We start from the raw sequence: 14,285 nt of genomic DNA, 5'->3' as shown, positions 1-14,285 counted from the left end.
GTATTTCAAAAATGTATATATGATCAGGCTTATTTCAAGTATGCATACATTAGCATTTTTGATTTATTATTTAATTTATAATATGGAATGAGTGATATATTGACCGCCATAAATATAGTATTGACGTCTAATTGAACGAATGACAAACACAAAATCCGAAATACGTTTTGGATTTGTTTGATGGTTACCAAATTTTTTTACTGTTACATTAAATAAAACATCAGACTTGTTGTCATTAAAATGAAAACCATAGTCTAAAAGAAACTGGTGTGTTTTGTCACATAAATTTTGTCACACAAGATATGTCATAAATTATGTTATCCATTGAATGAAAAATAAAAGTATAGAATACCGGCTTTGAGATAAATTTCAGTGGAGAAGCAAAATAGGATGATATATATTGTTAACAATAACACATAACAGAGCTTGACAGGACATCTAAAATTAGCAAACCATGAAATAATAAAATACATTTAACATCTATGTGATGACTTTGGTAACTATCATCAAATGCAGAGAAACAATCCATTTTCAAATTACTTTGATCTCCCCACTCATTCCATCCTGCGAAACGCTTCAGGTTTTGCAATTCTAGTAAAACATGGAAGTTTATTTTGATTAGTACATCATATCATTCACACTTGCTGCACTTTGTTACGTATATATATGTAACTATGTAAACAGCCATTTCACTGTGCTAAATGATAAGGGACTAGAACAATTTTGCAACAAAGCATAATGACCTTTACCCAGCTTTCTGTGAGACGTTGCAATGCCAATTTGAGTTACCCTGTGTTTACATTCCAAATTAACATCCTGCATTGCTGGGCGAGGTATAAAACCCGGAACTATCCGGAAATCTTTATGGTAAAACCCGGAACCGATATAAATGGTTATAACTTCATTATTATTCGTCCGATATTAATTATAATGGTACCGTTGTAAAGAAGATCCTCTACAGATTCTAACCATATCAAAATATTTTATGGCAGGGTCGTAGTCGGCCTGTAAATCGCGGACAAAGTCGGCCTGTTTTAACGTTTTTTTTTACACACGCAAATGCCGAAAAGAAAACCCGGAACCGATATAAATGGTTATAACTTCATTATTATTCGTCCGATATTAATTATAATGGTACCGTTGTAAAGAAGATCCTCTACAGATTCTAACCATATCAAAATATTTTATGGCAGGGTCGTAGTCGGCCTGTAAATCGCGGACAAAGTCGGCCTGTTTTAACGTTTTTTTTTACACACGCAAATGCCGAGAAGAAAACCCGGAACCGATATAAATGGTTATAACTTCATTATTATTCGTCCGATATTAATTATAATGGTACCGTTGTAAAGAAGATCCTCCACAGATTCTAACCATATCAAAATATTTTATGGCAGGGTCGTAGTCGGCCAGTAAATCGCGGACAAAGTCGGCCTGTTTTAACGTTTTTTTTTACACACGCAAATGCCGAAAAGAAAACCCGGAACCGATATAAATGGTTATAACTTCATTATTATTCGTCCGATATTAATTATAATGGTACCGTTGTAAAGAAGATCCTCTACAGATTCTAACCATATCAAAATATTTTATGGCAGGGTCGTAGTCGGCCTGTAAATCGCGGACAAAGTTGGCCTGTTTTAACGTTTTTTTTTACACACGCAAATGCCGAAAAGAAAACCCGGAACCGATATAAATGGTTATAACTTCATTATTATTCGTCCGATATTAATTATAATGGTACCGTTGTAAAGAAGATCCTCTACAGATTCTAACCATATCAAAATATTTTATGGCAGGGTCGTAGTCGGCCTGTAAATCGCGGACAAAGTCGGCCTGTTTTAACGGTTTTTTTACACACGCAAATGCCGTAAAGAAAACCCGGAACCGATATAAATGGTTATAACTTCATTATTATTCGTCCGATATTAATTATAATGGTACCGTTGTAAAGAAGATCCTCTACAGATTCTAATAATATATAAAATAGTTTATGGCAGGGTCAGAGTCGGCCTGTAAATCGCGGACAAAGTCGGCCTGTTTTAACGGGGTTTTTTTACACACGCAAATGCCGTAAAGAAAACCCGGAACCGATATAAATGGTTATAACTTCATTATTATTCGTCCGATATTAATTATAATGGTACCGTTGTAAAGAAGATCCTCTACAGATTCTAACCATATCAAAATATTTTATGGCAGGGTCGTAGTCGGCCTGCAAATCGCGGACAAAGTCGGCCTGTTTTAACGTTTTTTTTTACACACGCAAATGCCGAGAAGAAAACCCGGAACCGATATAAATGGTTATAACTTCATTATTATTCGTCCGATATTAATTATAATGGTACCGTTGTAAAGAAGATCCTCTACAGATTCTAACCATATCAAAATAGTTTATGGCAGGGTCGTAGTCGGCCTGTAAATCGCGGACAAAGTCGGCCTGTTTTAACGGTTTTTTTTAACACGCAAATGCCGAAAAGAAAACCCGGAACCGATATAAATGGTTATAACTTCATTATTATTCGTCCGATATTAATTATAATGGTACCGTTGTAAAGAAGATCCACTACAGATTCTAACCATATCAAAATATTTTATGGCAGGGTCGTAGTCGGCCTGCAAATCGCGGACAAAGTCGGCCTGTTTTAACGTTTTTTTTTACACACGCAAATGCCGAGAAGAAAACCCGGAACCGATATAAATGGTTATAACTTCATTATTATTCGTCCGATATTAATTATAATGGTACCGTTGTAAAGAAGATCCTCTACAGATTCTAACCATATCAAAATATTTTATGGCAGGGTCGTAGTCGGCCTGTAAATCGCGGACAAAGTCGGCCTGTTTTAAACGGTTTTTTTTACACACGCAAATGCCGAAAAGAAAACCCGGAACCGATATAAATGGTTATAACTTCATTATTATTCGTCCGATATTAATTATAATGGTACCGTTGTAAAGAAGATCCTCTACAGATTCTAACCATATCAAAATATTTTATGGCAGGGTCGTAGTCGGCCTGTAAATCGCGGACAAAGTCGGCCTGTTTTAACGTTTTTTTTTACACACGCAAATGCCGAGAAGAAAACCCGGAACCGATATAAATGGTTATAACTTCATTATTATTCGTCCGATATTAATTATAATGGTACCGTTGTAAAGAAGATCCTCTACAGATTCTAACCATATCAAAATATTTTATGGCAGGGTCGTAGTCGGCCAGTAAATCGCGGACAAAGTCGGCCTGTTTTAACGTTTTTTTTTACACACGCAAATGCCGAAAAGAAAACCCGGAACCGATATAAATGGTTATAACTTCATTATTATTCGTCCGATATTAATTATAATGGTACCGTTGTAAAGAAGATCCTCTACAGATTCTAACCATATCAAAATATTTTATGGCAGGGTCGTAGTCGGCCTGTAAATCGCGGACAAAGTTGGCCTGTTTTAACGTTTTTTTTTACACACGCAAATGCCGAAAAGAAAACCCGGAACCGATATAAATGGTTATAACTTCATTATTATTCGTCCGATATTAATTATAATGGTACCGTTGTAAAGAAGATCCTCTACAGATTCTAACCATATCAAAATATTTTATGGCAGGGTCGTAGTCGGCCTGTAAATCGCGGACAAAGTCGGCCTGTTTTAACGGTTTTTTTACACACGCAAATGCCGTAAAGAAAACCCGGAACCGATATAAATGGTTATAACTTCATTATTATTCGTCCGATATTAATTATAATGGTACCGTTGTAAAGAAGATCCTCTACAGATTCTAATAATATATAAAATAGTTTATGGCAGGGTCAGAGTCGGCCTGTAAATCGCGGACAAAGTCGGCCTGTTTTAACGGGGTTTTTTTACACACGCAAATGCCGTAAAGAAAACCCGGAACCGATATAAATGGTTATAACTTCATTATTATTCGTCCGATATTAATTATAATGGTACCGTTGTAAAGAAGATCCTCTACAAATTCTAACCATATCAAAATATTTTATGGCAGGGTCGTAGTCGGCCTGCAAATCGCGGACAAAGTCGGCCTGTTTTAACGTTTTTTTTTACACACGCAAATGCCGAGAAGAAAACCCGGAACCGATATAAATGGTTATAACTTCATTATTATTCGTCCGATATTAATTATAATGGTACCGTTGTAAAGAAGATCCTCTACAGATTCTAACCATATCAAAATAGTTTATGGCAGGGTCGTAGTCGGCCTGTAAATCGCGGACAAAGTCGGCCTGTTTTAACGGTTTTTTTTTAACACGCAAATGCCGAAAAGAAAACCCGGAACCGATATAAATGGTTATAACTTCATTATTATTCGTCCGATATTAATTATAATGGTACCGTTGTAAAGAAGATCCTCTACAGATTCTAACCATATCAAAATATTTTATGGCAGGGTCGTAGTCGGCCTGCAAATCGCGGACAAAGTCGGCCTGTTTTAACGTTTTTTTTTACACACGCAAATGCCGAGAAGAAAACCCGGAACCGATATAAATGGTTATAACTTCATTATTATTCGTCCGATATTAATTATAATGGTACCGTTGTAAAGAAGATCCTCTACAGATTCTAACCATATCAAAATATTTTATGGCAGGGTCGTAGTCGGCCTGTAAATCGCGGACAAAGTCGGCCTGTTTTAACGGTTTTTTTTACACACGCAAATGCCGAGAAGAAAACCCGGAACCGATATAAATGGTTATAACTTCATTATTATTCGTCCGATATTAATTATAATGGTACCGTTGTAAAGAAGATCCTCTACAGATTCTTACCATATCAAAATATTTTATGGCAGGGTCGTAGTCGGCCTGTAAATCGCGGACAAAGTCGGCCTGTTTTAACGGTTTTTTTTACACACGCAAATGCCGTAAAGAAAACCCGGAACCAATATAAATGGTTATAAATGCATTATTATTCGTCCGATATTAATTATAATGGTACCGTTGCAAAGAAGGACCTCCACAGTTTCTAATGATGTTAAAATATTTTATGGCAGGGACAGTGTCAACCTGTAAATCGCTGTGCGGTAAAAGTTCACCGAAAAATACCGTGTTTTTTACACAGAACAATGTCTTGATGAAAACACGGAAAAGCTAAAAGGGGTTATAAAAGCATCCTTTTCCCAACCGACCATACATTTTTGGTACCGTTGTTACGGTATTCTTCCACTGTTTCTAAATATGTAAAAAAATATTGTGAGAAAGCATAATATGAAATAAGGCGAAGCATCAAAGCGAAAATGGTTATAAATGCATTATTATTCGTCCGATATTAATTATAGTGGTACCGTTGTAAAGAAGATACTCCACAGTTATTAACCATGTCAAAATAATTTATGGCAGGGTCAGAGTTCGCCTGTATATCCCGGTCAAAGTCAGCCTGTTTTAACGGGTTTTTTTTGCTTTAGATTCACATGTTTGTTTTTTTAAGATATGAAAGATGCAAATGTGTCTAACTTATATTGTTTTCTGGTCTTTAAGCTATCTTATATATGTGACTACGTGCTATTTTGTTGGAGAAATGAAAGATTCAAATTTGTCTTATTTATATTTTATCCATGTATCGTGTGTATTCAGTGTCATGCAAAAATATATCTTATTTCTTAATTTCCACCTTCACACTTTATTAGCGCCGTCTTTAATTAGTTCATTAAATTAATTAATTTAATATAATGTGCAACGGTGAGGTGGATCAATGCTCGTTGTTAATTTAAATTACACACCACTTCAGCAATAAATGAAATCAGTTATTTTGGCTGTAAATCCATTTTTTTTTCCGTACAGTAGCCATGTTCCTGTGTATTGAGCTGATAAGATCACCACAGCAAGTTGCTAATACACAGTGTAGACTTAAACGAAATTGGTTATTTTGACTGTAAATCCAATTTTTCCAGTACAGTAGCCATTATGGCCATGTTCCTGTGTATTGAGCTGATACGATAACCACAGCAGGTTGCTAATACACAGTGTAGACTTCCCCTGTTTTATTATAGTATTTGTTATTTACCTGCTTGGAATAAATGACGTGTATTCATTCGGGTCTGATGGCGTTTTGTTAAAGGTCATTTAATGCAGAAAAGCTGGTTTTTTGACATAATTTTTCAATCATTTAAATTAAAAAAAAAATAAAACAATGAATGTGTAATTTAATTCTCAACTCTCGCTTAACTCAACGTTCAATGGGACGCGCAAAGTTCTTTTTATAAATTATGTACAAATATAATATGCTATACATTGTTGTTTATTTACTCAAGAAGTACCAGAAAGAAGCATTGTTATGTATAAAGCGCTTTACTATTTCAAAATTCTACATTAAATAAAGAAATATCGTATTTTTTTGTTAAGTGTACGTGCTTGATATATATTCATAAAATAGCAGTTTTTTTAAACAATCGGTCTTTAACCTTTAATTTGATGCAAATGAAAAGAAGAACTGCCTTTTTTATGTTTAAACTTAAATCAATATTTTACGAAGTCATTATTGACTAAATAAATATGTACATTTTTTCACTCCATTAAAATCGGCCCTTATAGTTTACTTTCATGTATATATAGAATAATTGAGTGATTTTCGGTGATTCTATGCTGGCGCGATAGTGCTTTTCGGTTGCAAATAAAAATACTATTGTGCGTAATCTTTAAACTTAAATCAATATTTAACGAAGTCATTAATGACTTAATTAATACGTACATGTTTTCAATCCATTATAAACGGCACTTATGGCTTACTGTCATGTAAATATGAAGAAATTGAGTGCTTTTCTGTGATTCTGTGCTGTCGCGGGAGTGCTTTTCGGTCTTCACATGAAGTGCTTTTCGGTCGGTATATTGCCGAAATTTATCCAATTTTGGGCATTAATACATCATAATAAACACAAGGTAGTATACATATGCATGAAATATAACCATTTATAACTAATTTAGTCCGTTTACACACAATAGAAACGCCAGTTTTCATATATATATAGCGAGAAATTGAGTGCTTTTCGGTCGTCACATGAAGTGCTTTTCGGGCGGTATATTGCCGATATTTATCCAATTTTGGGCATTAATACATCATAATAAACAAAAGGTAGTATAAGTATGCATAAAATATAACCATTTATAACTCATTTAATCCGTTACACACAATAGAAACGCAATTTTTCATTTATATAGCGAGAAATTGATTGCTTTTCGGTCTTCACATGAATTGCTATTCGGTCGGTATATTGCCGATATTTATCCAATTTTGGGCAAAATACATTCATATAACCATTAATAACTAATTACACCCGTTAACACACGCTAGAAACGATATATTGCATATATAGAGAGAGAAATTGAGTGTTTTTCGGTGCTTTTCGGTGATTGTATGGACCGACTTAAATACCAATAGAGCGTGACACAAACACAGAATAATTGTTTATTTCGGCAAACATTGTGATATTATTTGCTTTTAAACATAGCTTTTAATGACCATTGATAGATGAATAATGTTATACTATTATTTGTAATTTCAAAACATGTTACTTGGTGATGTTATTCACGTTCAATACATACATCAGTTATTCTTATTAACCTGATGCCTGTTGTCTGCTACTGTTACAATACGACGCTTAAAAATGTGGATTGCATAAAGTTAAAGGTCAAATTCCGTTTGCACTATAATACTTGTAATAATGCATTATAAATATGTCAAGCATGTTCACTTTAACAAATACGATACTTCTTTATGTAATGTAGAATTTTGCAAAGGTAAAGCGCTATATATATGACAATGTTTTATTTTTTCTTGTTGATTAAAAACAAAAACAAAATATACCAATACATATAATATGTGTACATACTTTTTTAAACAAATATAATGAATCACGTGATGTTTTTATAATTTTGTTAAGCGTGCGTGACATTGAACGTTGATTTAAGCGAGTTATGCGATTTAAAAACTGATACCACTCAGCTTGATTTATAATTCATGTTCCAACGCGCCAATGTATTTAATTAAATGGTTTCATGAAATTGTGTTCAAAAGCATAACGATTGAAAGTATGTAAGAAACACAGTTTTGCACATAAAATGATCGCCAACAGACCCGAATTAATACACTTCATAAATGCCAATCAGATAAAAAACAATTCCAATAATAAAACAGGGGAAGTCTACACTGTGTATTAGCCACCCGCTGTGGTTATCCCTATTTATCAGCTCTATCTCAGGCACCTGGCTACTGTTATGAACAAATTGGATTTACTGAAAATAACTGATGTCATTTATTGCCAAATTGTTATGTACATTTAAAATAAACAACGAGAGTGGACCCACATCATTGTTGCACATTAGTATAAACTTCACTGTAATTTAGGCGCCCCGTAATCTGTTCTTTAAATAGACATAGCCTTTATAAAGACGGCGCTAATTAAGTTGGATATTAAGAAATAAGATCCATTTTCGCATGACTCTGGCAGTATAGCATGTAGTATTATATCAATAAGACACATTTGAATCTTTCATTTATTCGAAAAAATAAGCACGTAGTCACAGGTAAAAAAGCTACATTAAGCGCACTGAAAAAGATGAATTGGACACATTTGCATCTTTCATTTATTACAAAGCATGTGAATATGTACAATACTTTTATTACTGACACATTATTCTTAAAGTCGACGGACAACTTAAGAGGGAACCACAATCAAATAAGATCCATTTTCGCAGGATAGTGGTTTTTTTAGAAAGTATTCACATATTAATTTTAGCTTGCATTAGTTACAATAATAAGTGCGCGTGCCATTGAACGTTGAGTTAAGCGAAAGGTGCGAATTAAAATCTGAAACTATTATGTCATCTGTACTAACAGCATTAACAAAATGGTGTCAAATCCTCTATAGTCAATTAAAGGGACATTTTCATTTTTTGAAGTAGTTAAAAACCAACTTGTAGTGAGTGATATTTTGATGCAACCAATTGAAACTTTTGACTTTAAATGACGAAAAATCGGATATGGGTGCATTGTGTGTGCTGTGTATAAAACATGACAGTCACTACAATATCGTATATATAATATACTCTGTAAGAGACGTTACATATTATGACATTTCAATTTTGAACCACAAAATTGACAACTATCCAAAGAGATATCATTCATTTTAGTGAAGGAATGATATATTATAATAACCATGAAGTTTTTCCGTTTGACTATGCCTTTTACGGAATAATTTTTCATAATAATATATATAAAATAAACGAGATTAATGATATCTTCCTTTCATGTATAGTGTACATGTAAGACAAACAGATTCTTTCAATTCATCGCTGTCATTACATCAATCTATTAGCATCTCATTCGCAATGAAATAATTTGCATTTCACGTGTGCAGAAAATGATTCATATTTTGGTATTGATGGAATCTGTGATAAACGCACGCTTAAAAATCTCACGCTTCTCCGAAAATATAGCAAACCGCGTGTTGCCAAAAAAAACGGGACAAAAGAAACCGAAAAAAGCCGACTTCGAAATTAACCCAGCACCCGATTCAATACTCATGACACCAACTGAAAAATCTTGCGACACATCGCTGAAACAAAAGCTCGCCAATTTAATAGCATCAACCCCCAAAACACCAACGTCTAAAAAAAGAAGCCGGAACACCAACAATTCATTCACTTCTTGTAAACAAATAAAGTTTGACAACAATTTAAGTTCAATTGCAGAAGACGTTCTCGAAGAAGAAAACCATTTAAATATAAGCAGCGATGATTCATTTACCAGTGGACAGACGTGTTTTAATCAAATGACCATTGATGACGCGGAAGACGATAATGTAGAAATTGCAAATATATCTACAATAGATTTAGAGCTAGTTAAAAATCCATCTGGGTGGCTGAACGACCCAATAATAAACAAATGTCAGCAAATGCTAAAAGAACAATTCGCGCTTGACAGTGGGATGCAGAACACACTTCTTGCTCCGTACTTTAATCATGATTTAGGTACCTGGGATATAAATAAACGTTTAACGAAACAAAATCCCCCGTCCGCCCAAATACATTACAACGCCAGTAATCACTGGGTATTACCATACCAATCACAGAAAGATCGACATGTTATTGTGGTGGACAGTTTAAAATCTCCAAGAACTCTAAACAGTAGTATTTCAATTCAAATCGCTCAAATCTATGAAAATGGAGAGCGCAGTGTACAAGTACAAATACCCGACGTACAACGTCAACCTAATTACACAGATTGTGGTGTTTTTGCTATTGCAAATCTTACTGAGGTGTTACACAACAATTATGATGTAGATTTTTCAATTATCAGATATGATATACCAAGAATGAGAGCACATTTATTAGAATGCATTACTAAACAACAGTTTACAACATTTCCAAAAATAGAAAAAATGCCAAAAATGCCGTGTAAAGTAGCAAAAAGTTGTTCTATTAAGTTGTTTTTCTAAGCAAGTTAATCATGCTATTCAACAGAATTGCAGTTTACCCATATATTTTTCAAAAGGTCAGAAAAGCTTAATTGGTAGAGCAACCCAGGCCGGAATCATATCTTATTTAGATGGCTAATGGGTGGTTTCGGGTTCGAATCCCGATCTGACCTTCGTAGGTAAATTGTGGTTGCAAGGATGGCAACGAATAGGATGACAATCTGTTTTGGGCGGGGTTTTTGGGCTAACAGTTCAGTTCATTAGGTCACATGAAACCCTTTAATATGGCCCGTTTGTTGTTGAATTGCTGATTAAAGTAATAATTGAAAGTTCATTTCCTTACTTTTTAATAAAAGTCTTTACGAACTCCAGGTTCTTCTGCTAGAAGTGCCTTTAATGATTTAATTCAAATATTTTCTGTATATAAGTTGTGAGTTAGTTTCTTCACGGTGCGTATATTGTATATTGTCATCTAGAGTCCGTGGTTTCTTCCGTGGTTTCTTCTATTACAGATTAATTGAGCTCGCTTTGATGCATCGCCTTATTTCATATTATGCTTTCTCACAATTTTTTTTACATATTTAGAAACAGTGGAAGAAAACCATAACAACGGTTAGAAAAAGGATGCTTTTATAGCCCCTTTTAGCTTTTACGTGTTTTCCTCAAGACATTGTTTTGTGTACAAAAACAAAACGGTATTTTTCGGTCAATTTTGACCGCGATTTACAGGTTGGCACTGACCCTGCCATAAAATATTTTAACATGGTTAGAAACTGTGGAGGTTCTTCTTTGCAACGATACCATTATAATTAATATCGAATTAATAATAATGTTTTTATAATTCCCTTTTTTCCTTTTCAGGGTTTTCTTTACGGCATTTGCGTGTGTAAAAACCCCCCGTTAAAACAGGCCGACTTTGTCCGCGATTTACAGGCCGACTCTGACCCTGCCATAAACTATTTTATATATTATTAGAAACTGTAGAGGAACTTCTTTACAACGGTACCATTACAATTAATATCGGACGAATAATAATGCATTTATAACCATTTATATCGGTTCCTGGTTTTCTTTACGGCATTTGCGTGTGTAAAAAAACCGTTAAAACAGGCCGACATTGTCCGCGATTTACAGGCCGACTACGATCCTGCCATAAAATATTTTCATATGGTTAGAAAATGTAGAGGATCTTCCTTACAACGGTACCATTATAATTAATATCGGACGAATAATAATGCATTTATAACCATTTATATCGGTTCCGGGTTTTCTTTACGGCATTTGCGTGTGTAAAAAAACCCGTTAAAACAGGCCGACTTTGTCCGCGATTTACAGGCAGACTACGACCCTGCCATAAAATATTTTGATATGGTTAGAATCTGTAGAGGATCTTCTTTACAACGGTACCATTATAATTAATATCGGACGGATAATAATGAAGTTATAACCATTTATATCGGTTCCGGGTTTTCTTAACGGCATTTGCGTGTGTAAAAAAAACCGTTAAAACAGGCCGACTTTGTCCGCGATTTACAGGCCGACTACGACCCTGCCATAAAATATTTTGATATGGTAAGAATCTGTAGAGGATCTTCTTTACAACGGTACCATTATAATTAATATCGGACGAATAATAATGAAGTTATAACCATTTATATCGGTTCCGGGTTTTCTTTACGGCATTTGCGTGTGTAAAAAAACCGTTAAAACAGGCCGACTTTGTCCGCGATTTACAGGCCGACTACGACCCTGCCATAAAATATTTTGATATGGTTAGAATCTGTAGAGGATCTTCTTTACAACGGTACCATTATAATTAATATCGGACGAATAATAATGAAGTTATAACCATTTATATCGGTTCCGGGTTTTCTTTTCGGCATTTGCGTGTGTAAAAAAAAACGTTAAAACAGGCCAACTTTGTCCGCGATTTACAGGCCGACTACGACCCTGCCATAAAATATTTTGATATGGTTAGAATCTGTAGAGGATCTTCTTTACAACGGTACCATTATAATTAATATCGGACGAATAATAATGAAGTTATAACCATTTATATCGGTTCCGGGTTTTCTTTTCGGCATTTGCGTGTGTAAAAAAAAACGTTAAAACAGGCCGACTTTGTCCGCGATTTACTGGCCGACTACGACCCTGCCATAAAATATTTTGATATGGTTAGAATCTGTAGAGGATCTTCTTTACAACGGTACCATTATAATTAATATCGGACGAATAATAATGAAGTTATAACCATTTATATCGGTTCCGGGTTTTCTTTTCGGCATTTGCGTGTGTAAAAAAAAACGTTAAAACAGGCCGACTTTGTCCGCGATTTACAGGCCGACTACGACCCTGCCATAAACTATTTTGATATGGTTAGAATCTGTAGAGGATCTTCTTTACAACGGTACCATTATAATTAATATCGGACGAATAATAATGAAGTTATAACCATTTATATCGGTTCCGGGTTTTCTTCTCGGCATTTGCGTGTGTAAAAAAAAACGTTAAAACAGGCCGACTTTGTCCGCGATTTGCAGGCCGACTACGACCCTGCCATAAAATATTTTGATATGGTTAGAATCTGTAGAGGATCTTCTTTACAACGGTACCATTATAATTAATATCGGACGAATAATAATGAAGTTATAACCATTTATATCGGTTCCGGGTTTTCTTCTCGGCATTTGCGTATGTAAAAAAAACCGTTAAAACAGGCCGACTTTGTCCGCGATTTACAGGCCGACTACGACCCTGCCATAAAATATTTTGATATGGTTAGAATTTGTAGAGGATCTTCTTTACAACGGTACCATTATAATTAATATCGGACGAATAATAATGAAGTTATAACCATTTATATCGGTTCCGGGTTTTCTTTTCGGCATTTGCGTGTGTAAAAAAAACGTTAAAACAGGCCGACTTTGTCCGCGATTTGCAGGCCGACTACGACCCTGCCATAAAATATTTTGATATGGTTAGAATCTGTAGAGGATCTTCTTTACAACGGTACCATTATAATTAATATCGGACGAATAATAATGAAGTTATAACCATTTATATCGGTTCCGGGTTTTCTTTTCGGCATTTGCGTGTGTAAAAAAAAACGTTAAAACAGGCCGACTTTGTCCGCGATTTACAGGCCGACTACGACCCTGCCATAAACTATTTTGATATGGTTAGAATCTGTAGAGGATCTTCTTTACAACGGTACCATTATAATTAATATCGGACGAATAATAATGAAGTTATAACCATTTATATCGGTTCCGGGTTTTACCATAAAGATTTCCGGATAGTTCCGGGTTTTATACCTGCCCCATACTCCTATAAATATGAGGTCGATTTACATCGACCTCATATCGTTTAACGTTATTTTGCAATAGCATCGTTCCGACATGAATTCATGTCGGAAGCTTTAACGGCATCAAATTCATATAACAGCACAGAATAATCATGCAATAAATTATTAAACATTGAATATAAACATTATTTTACTAATTGCATTAGAAAAATGTTTATACAAACTTACAAGTAATGATAGTCCAGACCTTAAAACACTACCACTGTTCAAATTCCATATTGTTGCCATATAGCACTGTGTAAATTGAAAGTTGCATAATGTTACCTCATTGGTCGGTTATAAATACATTGTTTCTCTATATATAGTATTCGATTTAGACGAAAATAATAATTTACGTGGAATGTCATATTAGTTTTCCATTAAAACTTTGATCTTGCCGTGTGTGTTTATGGACGTTATTAATTATGTTATACTTATTTTTGTATTTAATTAAGAATTAGAACGTGTAGCCCTTTTTGTTAACTGTTTTTAGCAAACGATTCGCGGCTT

General features: G+C 34.6%; 1 protein-coding gene across 6 annotated transcripts in view; it reads right to left on the bottom strand.

The window, feature by feature from the left end:
- The window catches only part of LOC127845146 (uncharacterized), a 226,638-nt gene that overhangs the window by 209,677 nt on the left and 2,676 nt on the right, over window positions 1-14,285 (bottom strand). Inside the window, exon 1 of one of the 6 annotated variants that reach the window (XM_052375872.1) lies at window positions 750-827. The exons of the other annotated variants lie outside the window; for them this stretch is intronic. The gene's annotated coding sequence lies outside the window, so the exon portion shown is untranslated. Of the gene's footprint in view, window positions 1-749; window positions 828-14,285 lie in introns of those variants that run through there. 6 annotated transcript variants of the gene reach the window in all.

The sequence above is a fragment of the Dreissena polymorpha genome, chromosome 9 (assembly GCF_020536995.1).
Source record: "Dreissena polymorpha isolate Duluth1 chromosome 9, UMN_Dpol_1.0, whole genome shotgun sequence".
Taxonomy (NCBI): Eukaryota; Metazoa; Mollusca; class Bivalvia; order Myida; family Dreissenidae; genus Dreissena; species Dreissena polymorpha.
The sequence above is the reverse complement of the archived record's forward strand: the minus strand, read 5'-3'. Positions and strand labels throughout refer to the sequence as shown.